The 14,667-nt window shown below is 36.5% G+C and overlaps 1 protein-coding gene and 1 non-coding gene across 3 annotated transcripts in view; one reads left to right on the forward strand and one right to left on the reverse strand.

Annotated features, from left to right (window-relative positions):
• Positions 1–14,667, reverse strand: part of LOC148943436 (WD repeat-containing protein 76-like) — a 94,142-nt gene that overhangs the window by 38,857 nt on the left and 40,618 nt on the right. The window lies entirely within an intron of this gene.
• TRNAP-AGG (transfer RNA proline (anticodon AGG)) lies at positions 2,191–2,262 on the forward strand. Its single transcript has one exon. It is a non-coding gene; the product is annotated as a tRNA-Pro (tRNA).

The raw sequence follows: 14,667 nt of genomic DNA on the forward strand, positions 1-14,667 counted from the left end.
GTGTTTTTCAATAAAAGTACCCCCTAAAAAATGTATATTTTAAAACACAAGGGGCAAAAAATCCAGAGGGAATGCCCTTCTCTGATTCAAAACACTAAATACAAAAGATGGGGAAAGTTTACCATTTTACTCAGTAGAACAGCCCTTAGTACCCACCAAAAGGGTGCCATTTTTCACTTTTAACACTTATAGCAAATTAAAAACTCTTTGGTAAATCCAGAATTGACTAAACAACTTAGAATATAAATCATGGCATTAACCAGAATTTGAGGGCGTCATCTTAACGAATGCTGCCATAAAACTAACTTTAGCCGCAGTAAGAAGTGGCCGCACTCTTGTCCGAAATGCGGATATTTTGCTTTATAGAAATTTACTACACTTTCTGTTGTAGCGGTACATAATTTTTTATGCAAAGCCCTACCTCCTACGCATTGAAACCAGGGCCGCATTCACAATTTTTGTTCGAAGGAGGGGGGACCAAAATATTTAATAACAAGGGGATTAATTCCTTTGGGTTTCTTTTAACAGTTTCAAATCAGGTTTTTTTTTACTTCTTTTTTTTACCAATTTCCGTGGGAGAATTTGTTTTTCTTTTCTATTACAGGAAATAAAGTATTTTTGTCTACATATTTACTACCGATTTGAGAAACATTTGCGGGGGGGGGGGGGTTAAACGCAGTACTCCCTCTCATGGTTACAACCCTGTTCCCTGTTCACAATGCCTCATATCCTGCCCTCGTGCAGGACAGTACTCCTTAGATCCTTTAATGCATGCAAACGATCACCATTTCAATTGCAGCTCCACATTATTCATTGACGCATTATAGAACCGTTGTTTTTTTCGTTAGTTTCTTTCAGCTTAGCGTGAGACAAGACAAAGAGAAATGACAGAATAGATGGAAAACATATAATTCGGGCTATATATTTGCACATTAGGGGGAGGGGGAGGTAAAGCATTTTGAGTGTGAAGTTAGAAAACAATTCTTACTACATAATATGTAGATTAATTGTACCTAGCACATTTTGCATGCAGATCCGCTATACTCTACACCCACCCCCTAATGTGCAAATACTTACCAAATTTGTTTCTAAAGTATTATATTTTTATCTTACTTTGATATATTTCATTATGATTGAGTGTCAGAGAAATATATTAGAAGTACATTAGGTAGGGTGTATATCATACAAATACCCAAAAATAATATCATCTAATTCAACAGCTCCAATATGAGTTATCATGTGATTACTTTTGTAGGCTTCTCAATTCTGTTTCAACTAAGATCCTACCCGAAATCAGATCCCAATGTCTGAAGTTCGGTCAAATTTAGTATGCGTTAAATAATAAAAAAAAAACAGGTTCTTTCAACTGATTAAATAAAAAAAAAATTTTTTGAACTGAAAGTAAGGAGCGACATTTTAACTTAAAACGAACAGAAATTATTCCGTATTTGAAAGGGGCTGTCCCCTCCTCAACGCCTCGCTCTTTACGCTAAAGTTTCTTATTGTTTTAAAAAATAGAGTTGCGAGAAAGAGCCAAATTTTAGCGTAGCCTAATGAGCGAGGCGTTGAGGAGGGGATAGCATTTTTTAGAGTTTTGGTTACTATTGACCCAGGTCGCTCCTTACTTACAGTTCGTTGTCACGAACTGTTTGAAAAGGAGCAGCACTAAACTTAAAACGGACAGAAATTATTCCGTAAGTGAGGGGGGGCTACCTCTTCCTCAACCCTCGCTCTTTGAACTAAAGCCTTAAAGTTTTCTAAAAATACTTCTCATTCAAATTCAATGGCCCTTGTGTTTGAGCAGTCTTTCAAAATAAAATTACGACAATTAGCTTAGGTTCACTTGAAAAGTACGTTGTGGGTATATTCTTATTAAATATTTTAATATATAGATATGGTATTTTAGTCGGGTTAGGTTAGCTATTAAATATAATATGTTCTGGGCGCCGCCCCTTCCATAATTCTTTCTTGTAGTTTCCATAATTTTGTTATTAAAGTATTATATTTTCATCACATTTTGGTACATTTCATTAGGATTAACATAAATTCAATTATCAAGTGCGTATTGGCTAACAAGGAAGTACTGGATAATTTTTTGGAACGTTTGAAACGCAAGAACTTAAAATCTTTTCGATTTTTTGTTCCAAAAATATGCACATGATATTACTAAATATTACAATTTTATTCCAAGGGTCGTTGGTCTAGGGGTATGATTCTCGCTTAGGGTGCGAGAGGTCCCGGGTTCGAATCCCGGACGACCCCATTTTTGAGAAAATTTGAAGCCATACACGGGCTCACAGCTTTCATTTATGCAGTAACAATTAAGAGAAATTTTCAAAGGCTTGATCATTGCCAAGTCTTAAAGCCCATTCTTGATGAGGGTTTGCAAGCAACCCTTCCCTCGTTGTCTCCCACAAAATTTTCAGGCCAAATCTTAAGGAAATTACTCTCAGTTAATTAATTAATCAATAATTTATTTTTCAGTTATCTTCTAACTTATCATTTATTATTTAATTATTATTAATTACTTTAAGTGTTTTAGTTATTGCTATTTAATAATTTTTTATTATTAATTAACTGATGAATTATTAGTTATTTTCATTTATTAACTGCGCCCTCTATTATACGGCAACTCAATTACAAAAAGCTTTGCGATTACAAAAAGATTGAGTTTGTTTGTTCATCGATTCTGTTTTTTTTTTTTTTTTTTTTTTTTTTCTAACGAAAAATGGTGTTAATAGGGAGGCAGACATAAAATAACTGATTTTGCTTCCTTCAAACACATTAGAAAACCTTCGCTGCTGGGATTGGAAGTAATCATGAAGACCACACTCAGTTGTGGTGATTAGAAGCGGGGCATTTAACCCCTATCTAATAATTTACCCCCTCCCTATATTTAGATAAATAAATTGTATTTGTTGAAAATTGCTTTTTCTGTACCTGCAATGAAATAATTGTTAAAAAATACAAAATAGCCACCCTCCCAGATACTAAATAATAAACTTTTGCTCCTCTCCCCCTCCCCTCCACATGTCTGTCAGTTGATGTAATTGAAGGCGGTGCATTTAACTCACAACTAATAATTTACCCCCTCCCTGTATTTTGATAAATAAATTGTATTTGTTGAAAATTGCTTTTTCTGTACCTTCAATGAAATAATTTTTAAAAAATACAAAATAGCCACCCGACCATATTCTATTTAAATCAATTGCCCCACACCCCCGCCCCTCCCCAGGTCGGGCCGGTAATATCCTTGAAGGCAGTGCAGTTAACTCACCACTAATAATTTCACCCATCCCTGTATTTTGATAAATAAATTGTATTTTTTGAAAATTGCCTTTTCTGTACCTGCAATGAAATAATTGTTAAAAAATACAAAAGAGCCACCCTCCCACAGGCTAAAATATAAACGTTTGCCCCACGCCCCCTACCCGCCCCCGGTCTGGACGGTAATATACTTGAAGGCAGTGCATTTAACTCACCATTAATAATTTAACCCCTCCCTGTAGTTTCCTACATAAATTGTATTTTTTGTAAATTGCTTTTTCTGTACCTGCAATGAAATAATTGTTAAAAAATACAAAAAAGCCACCCTCCCAGATACTATAATAAACTTTTGCCCCGCTCCCCCTCCCCTCCCCATGTCTGTAAGTTGATATAATTGAAGGCGGTGCATTCAACTCACCATTAATAATTTACCCCCTCCCTGTATTGTCATAAATATATTGTATTTGTTGAAAATTGCTTTTTCTGTACCTGCAATGAAATAATTGTTAAAAAATACAAAATAGCCACCCTCCCAGATACTAATATATAAACTTTTGCCCCTCTCCCCCTCCCCTCCACTGTTCTGTAAGTTGATGTAATTGATGGCGGTGCATTTAACTCACCACTAATAATTTCCCCCCTCCCTGTATTTTGATAAATAAATTGTATTTGTTGAAAATTGCTTTTTCTGTACCTGCAATGAAATAATTGTTAAAAAATACAAAATAGCCACCCTCCCAGATACTAAAATATAAACTTTTGCCCCTCTCCCCTCCCCTCCACATTTCTGTCAGTTGATGTAATTGAAGGCGGTGCATTTAACTCACCACTAATAATTTAACCCCTCCCTGTATTTTGATAAATAAATTGTATTTGTTGAAAATTGCTTTTTCTGTACCTGCAATGAAATAATTGTTAAAAAATACAAAAGAGCCACCCTCCCAGATACTAAAATATAAACTTTTGCCCCTCTCCCCCTCCCCTCCACATTTCTGTCAGTTGATGTAATTGAAGGCGGTGAATTTAACTCACCATTAATAATTTACCCCCTCCCTGTATTTTGATAAATAAATTGTATTTGTTGAAAATTGCTTTTTCTGTACCTGCAATGAAATAATTGTTAAAAAATACAAAATAGCCACCCTCCCAGATACTAAAATATAAACTTTTGCCCCTCTCCCCCTCCCAGCCACCTGTCTGTCAGTTGTTGTAATTGAAGGCGGTGCATTTAACTCACCACTAATAATTTCCCCCCTCCCTGTATTTTGATAAATAAATTGTATTTGTTGAAAATTGCTTTTTCTGTACCTACAATGAAATAATTGTTAAAAAATACAAAATAGCCACCCTTCCAGATGCTAAAATATAAACTTTTGCCCCTCTCCCCCTCCCCTCCACATTTCTGTCAGTTGATGTAATTGAAGGCGGTGCATTCAACTCACCACTAATAATTTACCCCCTCCCTGTATTTTGATAAATAAATTGTATTTGTTGAAAATTGCTTTTTCTGTACCTGCAATGAAATAATTGTTAAAAAATACAAAATAGCCACCCTCCCAGATACTAATATATAAACTTTTGCCCCTCTCCCCCGCCCCTCCACATTTCTGTAAGTTGTTGTAATTGAAGGCGGTGCATTTAACTCACCACTAATAATTTACCCCATCCCTGTATTTTGATAAATAAATTGTATTTGTTGAAAATTGCTTTTTCTGTACCTGCAATGAAATAATTGTTAAAAAATACAAAATAGCCACCCTCCCAGATACTAAAACATAAACTTTTGCCCCTCTCCCCCTCCCCTCCACATTTCTGTCAGTTGATGTAATTGAAGGCGGTGCATTTAACTCACCACTAATAATTTACCCCCTCCCTGTATTTTGATAAATAAATTGTATTTGTTGAAAATTGCTTTTTCTGTACCTGCAATGAAATAATTGTTAAAAAATACAAAATAGCCACCCTCCCAGATACTAAAATATAAACTTTTGCCCCTCTCCCCCTCCCCTCCACCTTTCTGTAAGTTGATGTAATTGAAGGCGGTGCATTTAACTCACCACTAATAATTTACCCCCTCCCTGTATTTTGATAAATAAATTGTATTTGTTGAAAATTGCTTTTTCTGTACCTGCAATGAAATAATTGTTAAAAAATACAAAATAGCCACCCTCCCAGATACTAAAATATAAACTTTTGCCCCTCTCCCCTCCCCTCCACATTTCTGTCAGTTGATGTAATTGAAGGCGGTGCATTTAACTCACCACTAATAATTTACCCCCTCCCTGTATTTTGATAAATAAATTGTATTTGTTGAAAATTGCCTTTTCTGTACCTGCAATGAAATAATTGTTAAAAAATACAAAATAGCCACCCTCCCAGATACTAAAAAATAAACCCTTTCCCCCTCCCCACTGCATTTCTGTCGAGTGGTGCCAGTGACCACACAGCCTTTGCATCATACGAAATAAGAGCAGTTAATGAGGAATTTTCTGGGCCAGTGAATAAGAATTTAATCCAAGCAAATATTTACGCAATGTGACTAATAGCTGTCATTACCAAAAATAATATAAATATATAAACAATTATAATTAAACACTATAATATAACGTAAATACTATAATGTAAGACAAAGACAAGTATTGGCTGAACTTTGTCAGGTAATGTAGCTAAGACTGCATAAATTTTTATATTTTTATGGCTTGAAAAATTAGAATACTGGAAGCTAGTGTTGGCAGTAGTCAGGTATGATTCTGAAGGGTGAATGCTCCAAAAAAACGGAGGAGGATTTGCTAGATGTTTTCCAGAAAAATTGTCTACGGATTGTTTTGGGTACCGACTGACTGACCTCATCTCAAATAGTTAGCTGTACGAAAAATGTGGACCAATCCCGCTTTCTACGGCGATAATCAAAGAAAGGTTGAGATAGCTGGGACACGTTCTGTGGATGAAGCATGATAGATTCCCCAAGATCGTCCGTGTCGGGAAACTGTATAGGGCCAAACGAAAAGCAGGTCACTCCAAAATGGGATGGGAGGATGTCGTAAGGGAAGATTTAAGGGAAATGGGAACTTCTTAGGGGGGGGGTGTAAAGACAGAGACTTTGAATAGATTGGGATGGAGGAAGAGCGTGCGTAGGTGTGTTGGCCTCAGGCATCTTGGTGCTGCAGTGAGTTATAAGTAGTAGTAGGAGCAGTTCAGCTTTATTCAATATAATATATTGTGCCAATATCGTTCTTTACTTAGGCAGTGCTATTGCGCTGCCTATGAATAGAGTTTGTGAATGAATTGGATTCTTATTGGTTTCTTTCTTTGAAGATTTTGCTGAAGACGGCTATGGCTATGAGTCATATATCCAATAAATTTGCTTAGTCTGCATTTTATTAACTCTAATTAATTTGTTTTGTTGTCTGGGTTTCTTTATTCGCAAAATGAAACTTTTTACAAGCGCTGCACTTATTAAAAAAAAATTACATTTTTGCAAGCATGCAGCATAAGATACTAGCCAGTTTGTTCACCTCTAATATAATAATAAATAATAATAAAGAGAAAATGACAAGGAAGAAGTAAACGGCCAAACAACAAATCAGACTTTTTCAACAGTATAATTTCTATATCACACCCATACTACTGCCCCCCCCCCCTACCTCTCTACCACCCTATATCATAGAGCCTTTATGTGGAATGGAAGAAAGAGCAGCGGAAACTTGCCAAAATACACTCTGTCTATACTCTAATATAAATGTATATGTTTGTATTTACCTTTAACCAATACACAACAGATACACAACATTAAACTTTACCAATTCAGTAGCTAAAAGTGACCTTACATGGTATATCGTGTTTTCTTCCTTTCGTCAAATTTGGTTCCGCTTTACACTCTTTAACTGCTTTACAACCGTTATATTCATCAATAACTTCTCTTGATAGCACTGAGAAGTGACGTAACATGGCAAAATCGTGATTTATTCTTTTTTTTAAATATGGTTCCGCTTTGCGATTTTATCCAATGCAATATTTTAAATATAATTCCAAATATTTTGTTCATTGGGAGGCCAGAAGACTGAGTTAAAGAGAAATTGTTTTTCATCTTTATATGTATTTATGAATAATGTTTAGTTGTATTTTTCAGTAAAAGGAAAACAGAAAAAAAGAATACGTCTGTGTCTAGGGGCGTCGTTTCGGAGGGGGGGGAGGAGGGCAGTTGTCCCCCCAATAATTTGTAAAAAAAATCATATATAGCCCATGCCCTATGACTATCCAGATATGGACCCCTCTTGCCCCCCCTCAATAAAAATGCTGATTCTACAACCCTGTCTGTGTCTTAGATACGCACCTTCTTATTCTACAAATTTAGTAAAGAAAAGTTATGTTAAATGACAAATCATGTTTTCTTCTGTCCTTTAAATTTGGTTCCGCTTTACCATCAAAATTAATAACATTCTACTTGTAATCCTAATCAGAACCATAAGGACAGTAGTAAGGGTGTATAAGATTTGAATCGTGCTTTTGGACCGTGCTTTTCAAGCCTACATTCACGCCTACATGGATATGTGTGCAGTTTAACCGGTATATTGGCTTGTCAGGGTCAATCACCTATTACTACGAACGGTACTTGCCTTAGCAGACGGGTTTTTTCTGAGGTAACACGCATTTTTTTGGGGTCAAACGGTGAGTACAATCTGGTTAGGTGGGTATAATCTGGTTTGGTTCAAGTTTTTCTGACACAATTTACCGGATTTCTAATTCACGGTATACATGACCGGCGCGTCTTGTTTAGCTGCCAATATAATCAATTATTTTATTCCAGTTTTTCTAAACCAGTATTGTCTATAACTTAATTTAAGTAGACAATGAACGATATTAATTAATGTTTTGAATAATAGGAGTGTGAATGATTCTAATTAGTGATTGGATTGTATGACGGTGGAGAAAAAAAGGATTAAACTGATTAACAGTTAAGGTAACCCAGAAGGGGATGTTAACTCAGGTAATTTGTTACTTGACCTAGCTTTACCTCTCCGATGTGGTCTGTATAATACACAAGTAACGTTTGAAAAGTATTGTCAATTTAAAATAGGATCTAACGTTAACTTCGTTCCCCCATTTCTGCGGGGCAGGGAAGGGTCGGAGAGGGGGAGGGGGAGTCAATTTTGAAGGTATAACAAGTACCATTCATTGCGATCGTAGCTCTATGTTGGCTCGTTTTAAATACTTCAGCTTGTCTATTCATTTGTGTTAAATAAAAATCTTGAATCTGGAAAATGAAAAAATAAGTATTTGAACAAAATGTACGATGCTGCTAATTAAGGAATAGTAGACTACACTCAGAATTGTTTGCTTGATGGGCCTGTCTGTGTCTCTTTGAGATGTGTGTGTATATTGAAGCTCTGTGTGTCTCTGTTGACTGTGAATCTCTTTGAGCTGTTTGGGTCTTTTTGGTCTGTTTGTGTGTCTCTTGGTGTTTTTGTTGTATTTTTGTTACGTGTTTCTCTGTTGGTGCTGTTTGCGTCTCTTTGGGCTGCGTGGGTGTATTTGTTCTGTTTGAGTCTCTTTATGCTTTGTGTATATATTTAATTTTAGAGTCTGTTTTCTGTGTTTGTGTCTCTTTGGGCTGTTTGAGTCTTTTTTGGGCTGTGTTTGTCTCTTTGGGCTTGTGTTTCTTTGGGCTGTTTGTGATTCTTTGGGCTATGTCTGTCTCTTTGGGCTGTTTGTGTCATTTTGGTCTGTGTGTGTTTCTTTTGGCTGTTTGTGTCTCTTAGGGGTCGTGTGTGTGTCTCTTTGGGCTATGTGTGTCTCTTTGGGGTGTTTGAATCTTTTGGTCTGTGTGTGTCTGTATGGGCGTTTTTTGTCTCTTTGGGCTGTGTGTGTGTGTATTTAGGCTTTGTGTGTCTCTTCGGGCTGTGTGTGTTTCTTTAGCCTGTGTGTGTCTCTTTAGACTGTGTGTGTCTCTTTAGGCTGTGTGTGTCTCTTTATGCTGTGTGTCTCTTTGGGCAGTTTGAATCTTTTTGGTCTGTGTGTGTCTCTTTTGGAGGTTAGTGTCTGTTTTGGCTTTTTATGTCTCTGTTTGATGTGTGCGTCTGTTTTGGCCGTGTGCATATCTTTGAGCTGTGTGTTTATCTTTGGAGGTTTGAGTCATTTTGGTCTGTATGTGTTTCTTTTGGCTGTTTCTGTCTCTTAGAGGCCATGTGTGTCTCTTTGGGCAATGTATGTCTCTTTGGGGTGTTTGAACCTTTTTGGTATGTATGTGTCTGTATGGGCGTTTTTTGTCTCTTTGGGCTGTGTGTGTGTGTCTCTTTGGGCTTTGTGTGTCTCTTCGGACTGTGTGTATGTCTCTTTAGCCTGTCTGTCTCTTTGGGCTGTATTTTTCTCTTTAGGCTGTGTGTATCGGGTTTCAAAACTAACCCTGATGATCTATTTGTGTCTATCTTGACTGATGGTGCCGTGTTGTGCTTTTTGGCGGTTTGTGTCGTTTTGGGCTTTGTGCGCCCCTTTTTGATTTTTTCATCTCTGTTTGCAATAGGTCTCTTTTTTAGCTGTGCTTCTCTTGGGATGTTTGAGTCATTTTGGTCTGTGTGTGTTTCTTTTGGCTGTTTGTGTCTCTTAGAGGCCATGTGTGTCTCTTTGGGCAATGTATGTCTCTTTGGGGTGTTTGAATCTTTTTAGTATGTATGTGTCTGTATGAGCGTGTTTTGTGTCGTTTGGCTGTGTGTCTGTGTCTCTTTGGGCTTTGTGTGTCTCTTAGGACTGTGTGTATGTCTCTTTATCCTGTGTGTGTCTCTTCGGACTGTGTGTGTCTCTTTAGCCTGTGTGTGTGTCTCTTTGGGCAGTTTGAATCCTTATGGTCTGTGTGTGCCTCTTTTAGCTGTTTGTGTCGTTTTGGGCTTTTTGGCTTTTTGTATCGTTTTGGGCTTTGTGTGTCTCTGTTGGATGTGTGCGTCTCTTTGGGTCGCGTGCATCTCTTTGTGCTGTATGTGTCTCTTGGGTTGTTTGAGTCATTTTGGTCTGTGTGTGTTTCTTTTGGCTGTTTGTGTCTCTTAGAGGCCATGTGTGTCTCTTTGGGCAATGTGTGTCTCTTTGGGGTGTTTGAATCTTTTTGGTATGTATGTGTCTGTATGGGCGTTTTTTGTCTCTTGGGGCTGTGTGTGTGTGTCTCTTTGGGCTTTGTGTGTCTCTTCGGACTGTGTGTATGTCTCTTTAGCCTGTGTGTGTCTCTTTGGGCTGTATGTGTCTCTTTAGGCTGTGTGTCTCTTTGGGCAGTTTGAATCTTTATGGTCTGTGTGTGCCTCTTTTGGCTGTTTGCGTCGTTTTGGGCTTTGTGTCTCTCTGTTGGATGTGTGCGTCTCTTTGGGCCGTGTACGTCTCTTTGAACTGTATGTGTCTCTTTGGGCTGTGGGTGTCTCTTTGTGGTGAGTGTGTCTCTTTAGGCTGTGTTTGTCTCGTTGGACTGTGTGTCTTTTTGGGATGTCTGAGTCTTTTTGGTCTGTATGTGTCTCTTTGGGCTGTTTGAGTCTTTTAGGTCTGTGTTTGTCTCTTTGGGTTGTATTTCTTTTTGGGCTGTCTGTGTCTCTTTGAGCTGTTTGTATCTCTTGAGGCTGTGTGTGTCTCTTTGTGGTGTGTGTCTCTTTGGGCTGTTTGAGTCTTTTTGGTCTGTGTGTGTGTCTCTTCGGGCTGTTTGAGTCTTTTTGGTCTGTTTGTGTTTCTTTGGGCTGTTTGTGTCTCTTTGGGCTGTGTGTTTCTTTGGGCTTTGTGCGTCTCTTTGGGATGTGTGTCTCTTTGTACTGTTTGAGTCTTTTTTATCTGTTTGTGTCTCTTTGGGCTGTTTTAGTCTTTTTTGGGCTGTGTTTGTCTCTTTGGGTTGTTTGTGTCTCTTTGGGCTGTTTGTGTTTCTTTGGGCTATGTGTGTCTCTTTGGGTTGTATTTCTCTTTGGGCTGTCTGTGTCTCTTTGAGCTGTTTGTGTCTCTTGAGGCTGTGTGTGTCTCTTTGGGCTGTATGTCTCTTTGAACTGTATGAGTCTTTTTGGTCTGTTTGTGTGTCTATTATTTATGTTTGTGTATTGTCGTTCTGTGTTTGTATCTTTGGGCTGTTTGTGTCTCTTTGGGCTGTGTGTGTTTCTTTGGTCGTTGTGCGTCTCTTTGAGATGTGTGTCTCGTTGGAGTGTTTGAGTATATTTGATATGTGTTTGTATCTTAGTGCTGTTTGATAATGTTTTTGGCGGTGTTTGTATCTGTGTGTTGTTTTTGTTTGTTTGGGCTGTTTGTGTTTTTTTGGGCTAAGTGTGTCTCTTTGGGTTGTATTTCTCTTTGGGCTGTCTGTGTCTCTTTGAGCTGTTTGTGTCTCTTGAGGCTGTGTGCGTCTCTTTGGGATGTGTGTCTCGTTGGACTGTTTGAGTCTTTTTGATCTGTTTGTGTCTCTTTGGGCTGTTTGAGTCTTTTTTGGGCTGTGTTTGTCTCTTTGGGCTGTTTATGTCTCTTTGGGCTGTTTTGTATTTCTTTGAGCAATGTGTGTGTCTTTTGGCTGTTTAAGTCTTTTTGGTCTGTGTTTGTTTCTTTTGACTGTTTGTGTCTCTTAGGAGTCATGTGTGTCTCTTTGGGCTATGTGTGTCTCTTTGGGATGTTTGAATATTTTTGGTCTGTATGTGTCTCTTTGGGCTTTGTGTGTCTCTTCGGGCTGTGTGTGTCTCTTTAGCCCGTGTGTGTCTCTTTGGGCTGTTTGTGTTTCCTTGGGCTATGTGTGTCTCTGGGATGTTTAAGTCATTTTGCTCTTTGTGTGTTTCTTTCGGCTGTTTATGTCTCTTAGGAGCCATGTGTGTCTCTTTGAGCTTTTTTGGGGTGTCTGAGTCTTTTTGATCTGTATGTGTCTCTTTGGGCTGTTTGAGTCTTTTAGGTCTGTGTTTGTCTCTTTGAGTTTTGTTTCTCTTTGGGTTGTCTGTGGCTCTTTGAGCTGTTTGTGTCTCTTGAAGCTGTGTGTGTCCCTTTGGGCTGTGTGTCTCTTTGGGACTGTTTGAGTCTTTTTGATCTGTTTGTGTCTCTTTGGTCTGTTTGAGTCTTTCTTGGGCTGTGTTTGTCTCTTTGGGCTGTTTGTGTCTCTTTGGGCTGTTTGTGTTTCTTCGGGGTATGTGTGTCTCTTTGGGCTGTGTGTCAATACGTTTAAGCAATAAATATCTTTAAGCTTAACCCGTTTTTATTCTTTAGAATAGTTCTATTGTAAGCAAGTAACAAACTCTTTGCTGAAGTCACCTCTTGGATACACAATTCAGAAACTTCATTAAAGAAACTACGAAAAAATTTTAAGTAAGTAAGTAACAAATTCTTTCTTGAAGTCACCTCTTGGATACACAGTACAGAAAATTCATTAAAGAAATTATGAAAAAATTGTAAGTAAGTAGAGTCTTGTTGGTCTGTGTTTGTCTCTTTGGGTTGTTTGTGTCTCTTTGGGCTGTGTGTGTTTCTTTGGGCTTTGTGCGTCTGTTTGGGGTGTGTGTCAATACGTTTAAGCAATAAATATCTATAAGCTTAACCCGTCTTTTTTCTTTAGAATAGTTCTATTGTAACCAGGTAACAAACTCTTTCCTGAAGTCACCTCTTGGATACACAATGCAGAAACTTCATTTAAGAAACTATGGAAAAATTGTAAGTAAGTAAGTAACAAATTCTTTCTTGAAGTAACCTCTTGGATACACACTCTTAATTGTTTTCACGACTTAAATACACGATGTAGAAATTTAATTCAAGAAATTATGAAGAAATTCTCAGTAAGTAACAATTTCTTTCTTGAAGTCAACTCTTGGATACACAATACGGAAATATCATTCAAGAAATTATGAAAATATTTGTAAGTAAGTAACAAACTCTTTTTTGATTTCACCTCTTGAATATACAGTACAGATACTTCATTCAAGAAATTATGAAAAAATCGCAAGTAAGTAACTTTTTTTCTCTTTATCACAAACAAGTTTCACTTAGCTACACGATATAGAAATTTAATTCAAGAAATTATGAGAAAATTCTCAGTAAGTAACAATTTCTTTCTTGAAGTCAACTCTTGGATACACTATATGGAAATTTCATTCAACAATTTCATGACTTAGATACACTATGTAGAAATTTAATTCAAGGAATTATGAAAAAATTCTCAGTAAGTAACAATTTCTTTCTTGAAGTCAACTCTTAGATACACAATACTGAAATTTCATTTAAAAAATTATGAAAAAAATGTAAGCAAGAAACAAACTCTTTCCTGAACTCACCTCTTGGATACATAATGCAGAAACTTCATTTATGAAACTATGAAAAAATTGTAAGTAAGTTACAAATTCTTTCTTGAAGTCACCTCTTGGATACACAATACAGAAATTTCATTAAAGAAATTATGAAAAAATTGTAAGTAAGTAGCAAATTCTTTCTTGAATTCGCCTGCTGGATAAACAAAAAGACATTTCGTTCAAGAAATTATGACAAAATTCTAAGTAAGTAACAAACTCTTAATTGTTTTCATGACTTAGATATACGACGTAGAAATTTATTTCAAGAAATTATGAAGAAATTCTCAGTAAGTAACAATTTCTTTCTTGAAGTCAACTCTTGGATACACAATACGGAAATTTCATTCAAGAAATTATGAAAATATTTGTAAGTAAGTCACAAACTCGTTTTTTTTATTTCACCTCTTGGATATACAGTACAGATACATCATTCAAGAAATTATGAAAAAATCTCAAGTAAGTAACTTTTTTTTCTCTTTATCATTTCGTTCAAGAAATTAAGACAAAATTCTAAGTAAGTAACAAACTCTTAATTGTTTTCATGACTTAGATATACGATGTAGAAATTTAATTCAAGAAATTATGAAGAAATTCTCAGTAAGTAACAATTTCTTTCTTGAAGTCAACTCTTGGATACACAATACGGAAATTTCATTCAAGAAATTATGAAAATATTTGTAAGTGAGTAACAAACTCTTTTTTGATTTCACCTCTTGGATATACAGTACAGATACTTCATTCAAGAAATTATGAAAAAATCGCAAGTAACTTTTTTTTCTCTTTATCACAAACAATTTTCACTTAGCTATACAATATAGAAATTTAATTCATGATATTATGAAAAAATTCTCAGTAAGTAACAATTTCTTTCTTGAGGTCAACTCTTGGATACAAAATATGGAAATATCATTCAAGAATTTTACGACTTAGACACACGATGTAGAAATTTAATTCAAGAAAATTATGAAAAAATTCTCAGTAAGTAACAATTTCTTTCTTGAAGTCAACTCTTGGATACACAATACGGAAATTTCATTTAAGAAATTATGAAAAAATTGTAAGCAAGTAAGAAACTCTTTCCTGAAGTCACCTCTTGGATACACAATGCAGAAAGTTCATTTAAGAAACTATGAAAAAT

The sequence above is a fragment of the Artemia sp. Qi Xiang Cuo genome, chromosome 15, assembly GCF_049724085.1.
Source record: "Artemia sp. Qi Xiang Cuo chromosome 15, ASM4972408v1, whole genome shotgun sequence".
Classification (NCBI taxonomy): domain Eukaryota; kingdom Metazoa; phylum Arthropoda; class Branchiopoda; order Anostraca; family Artemiidae; genus Artemia; species Artemia sp. Qi Xiang Cuo.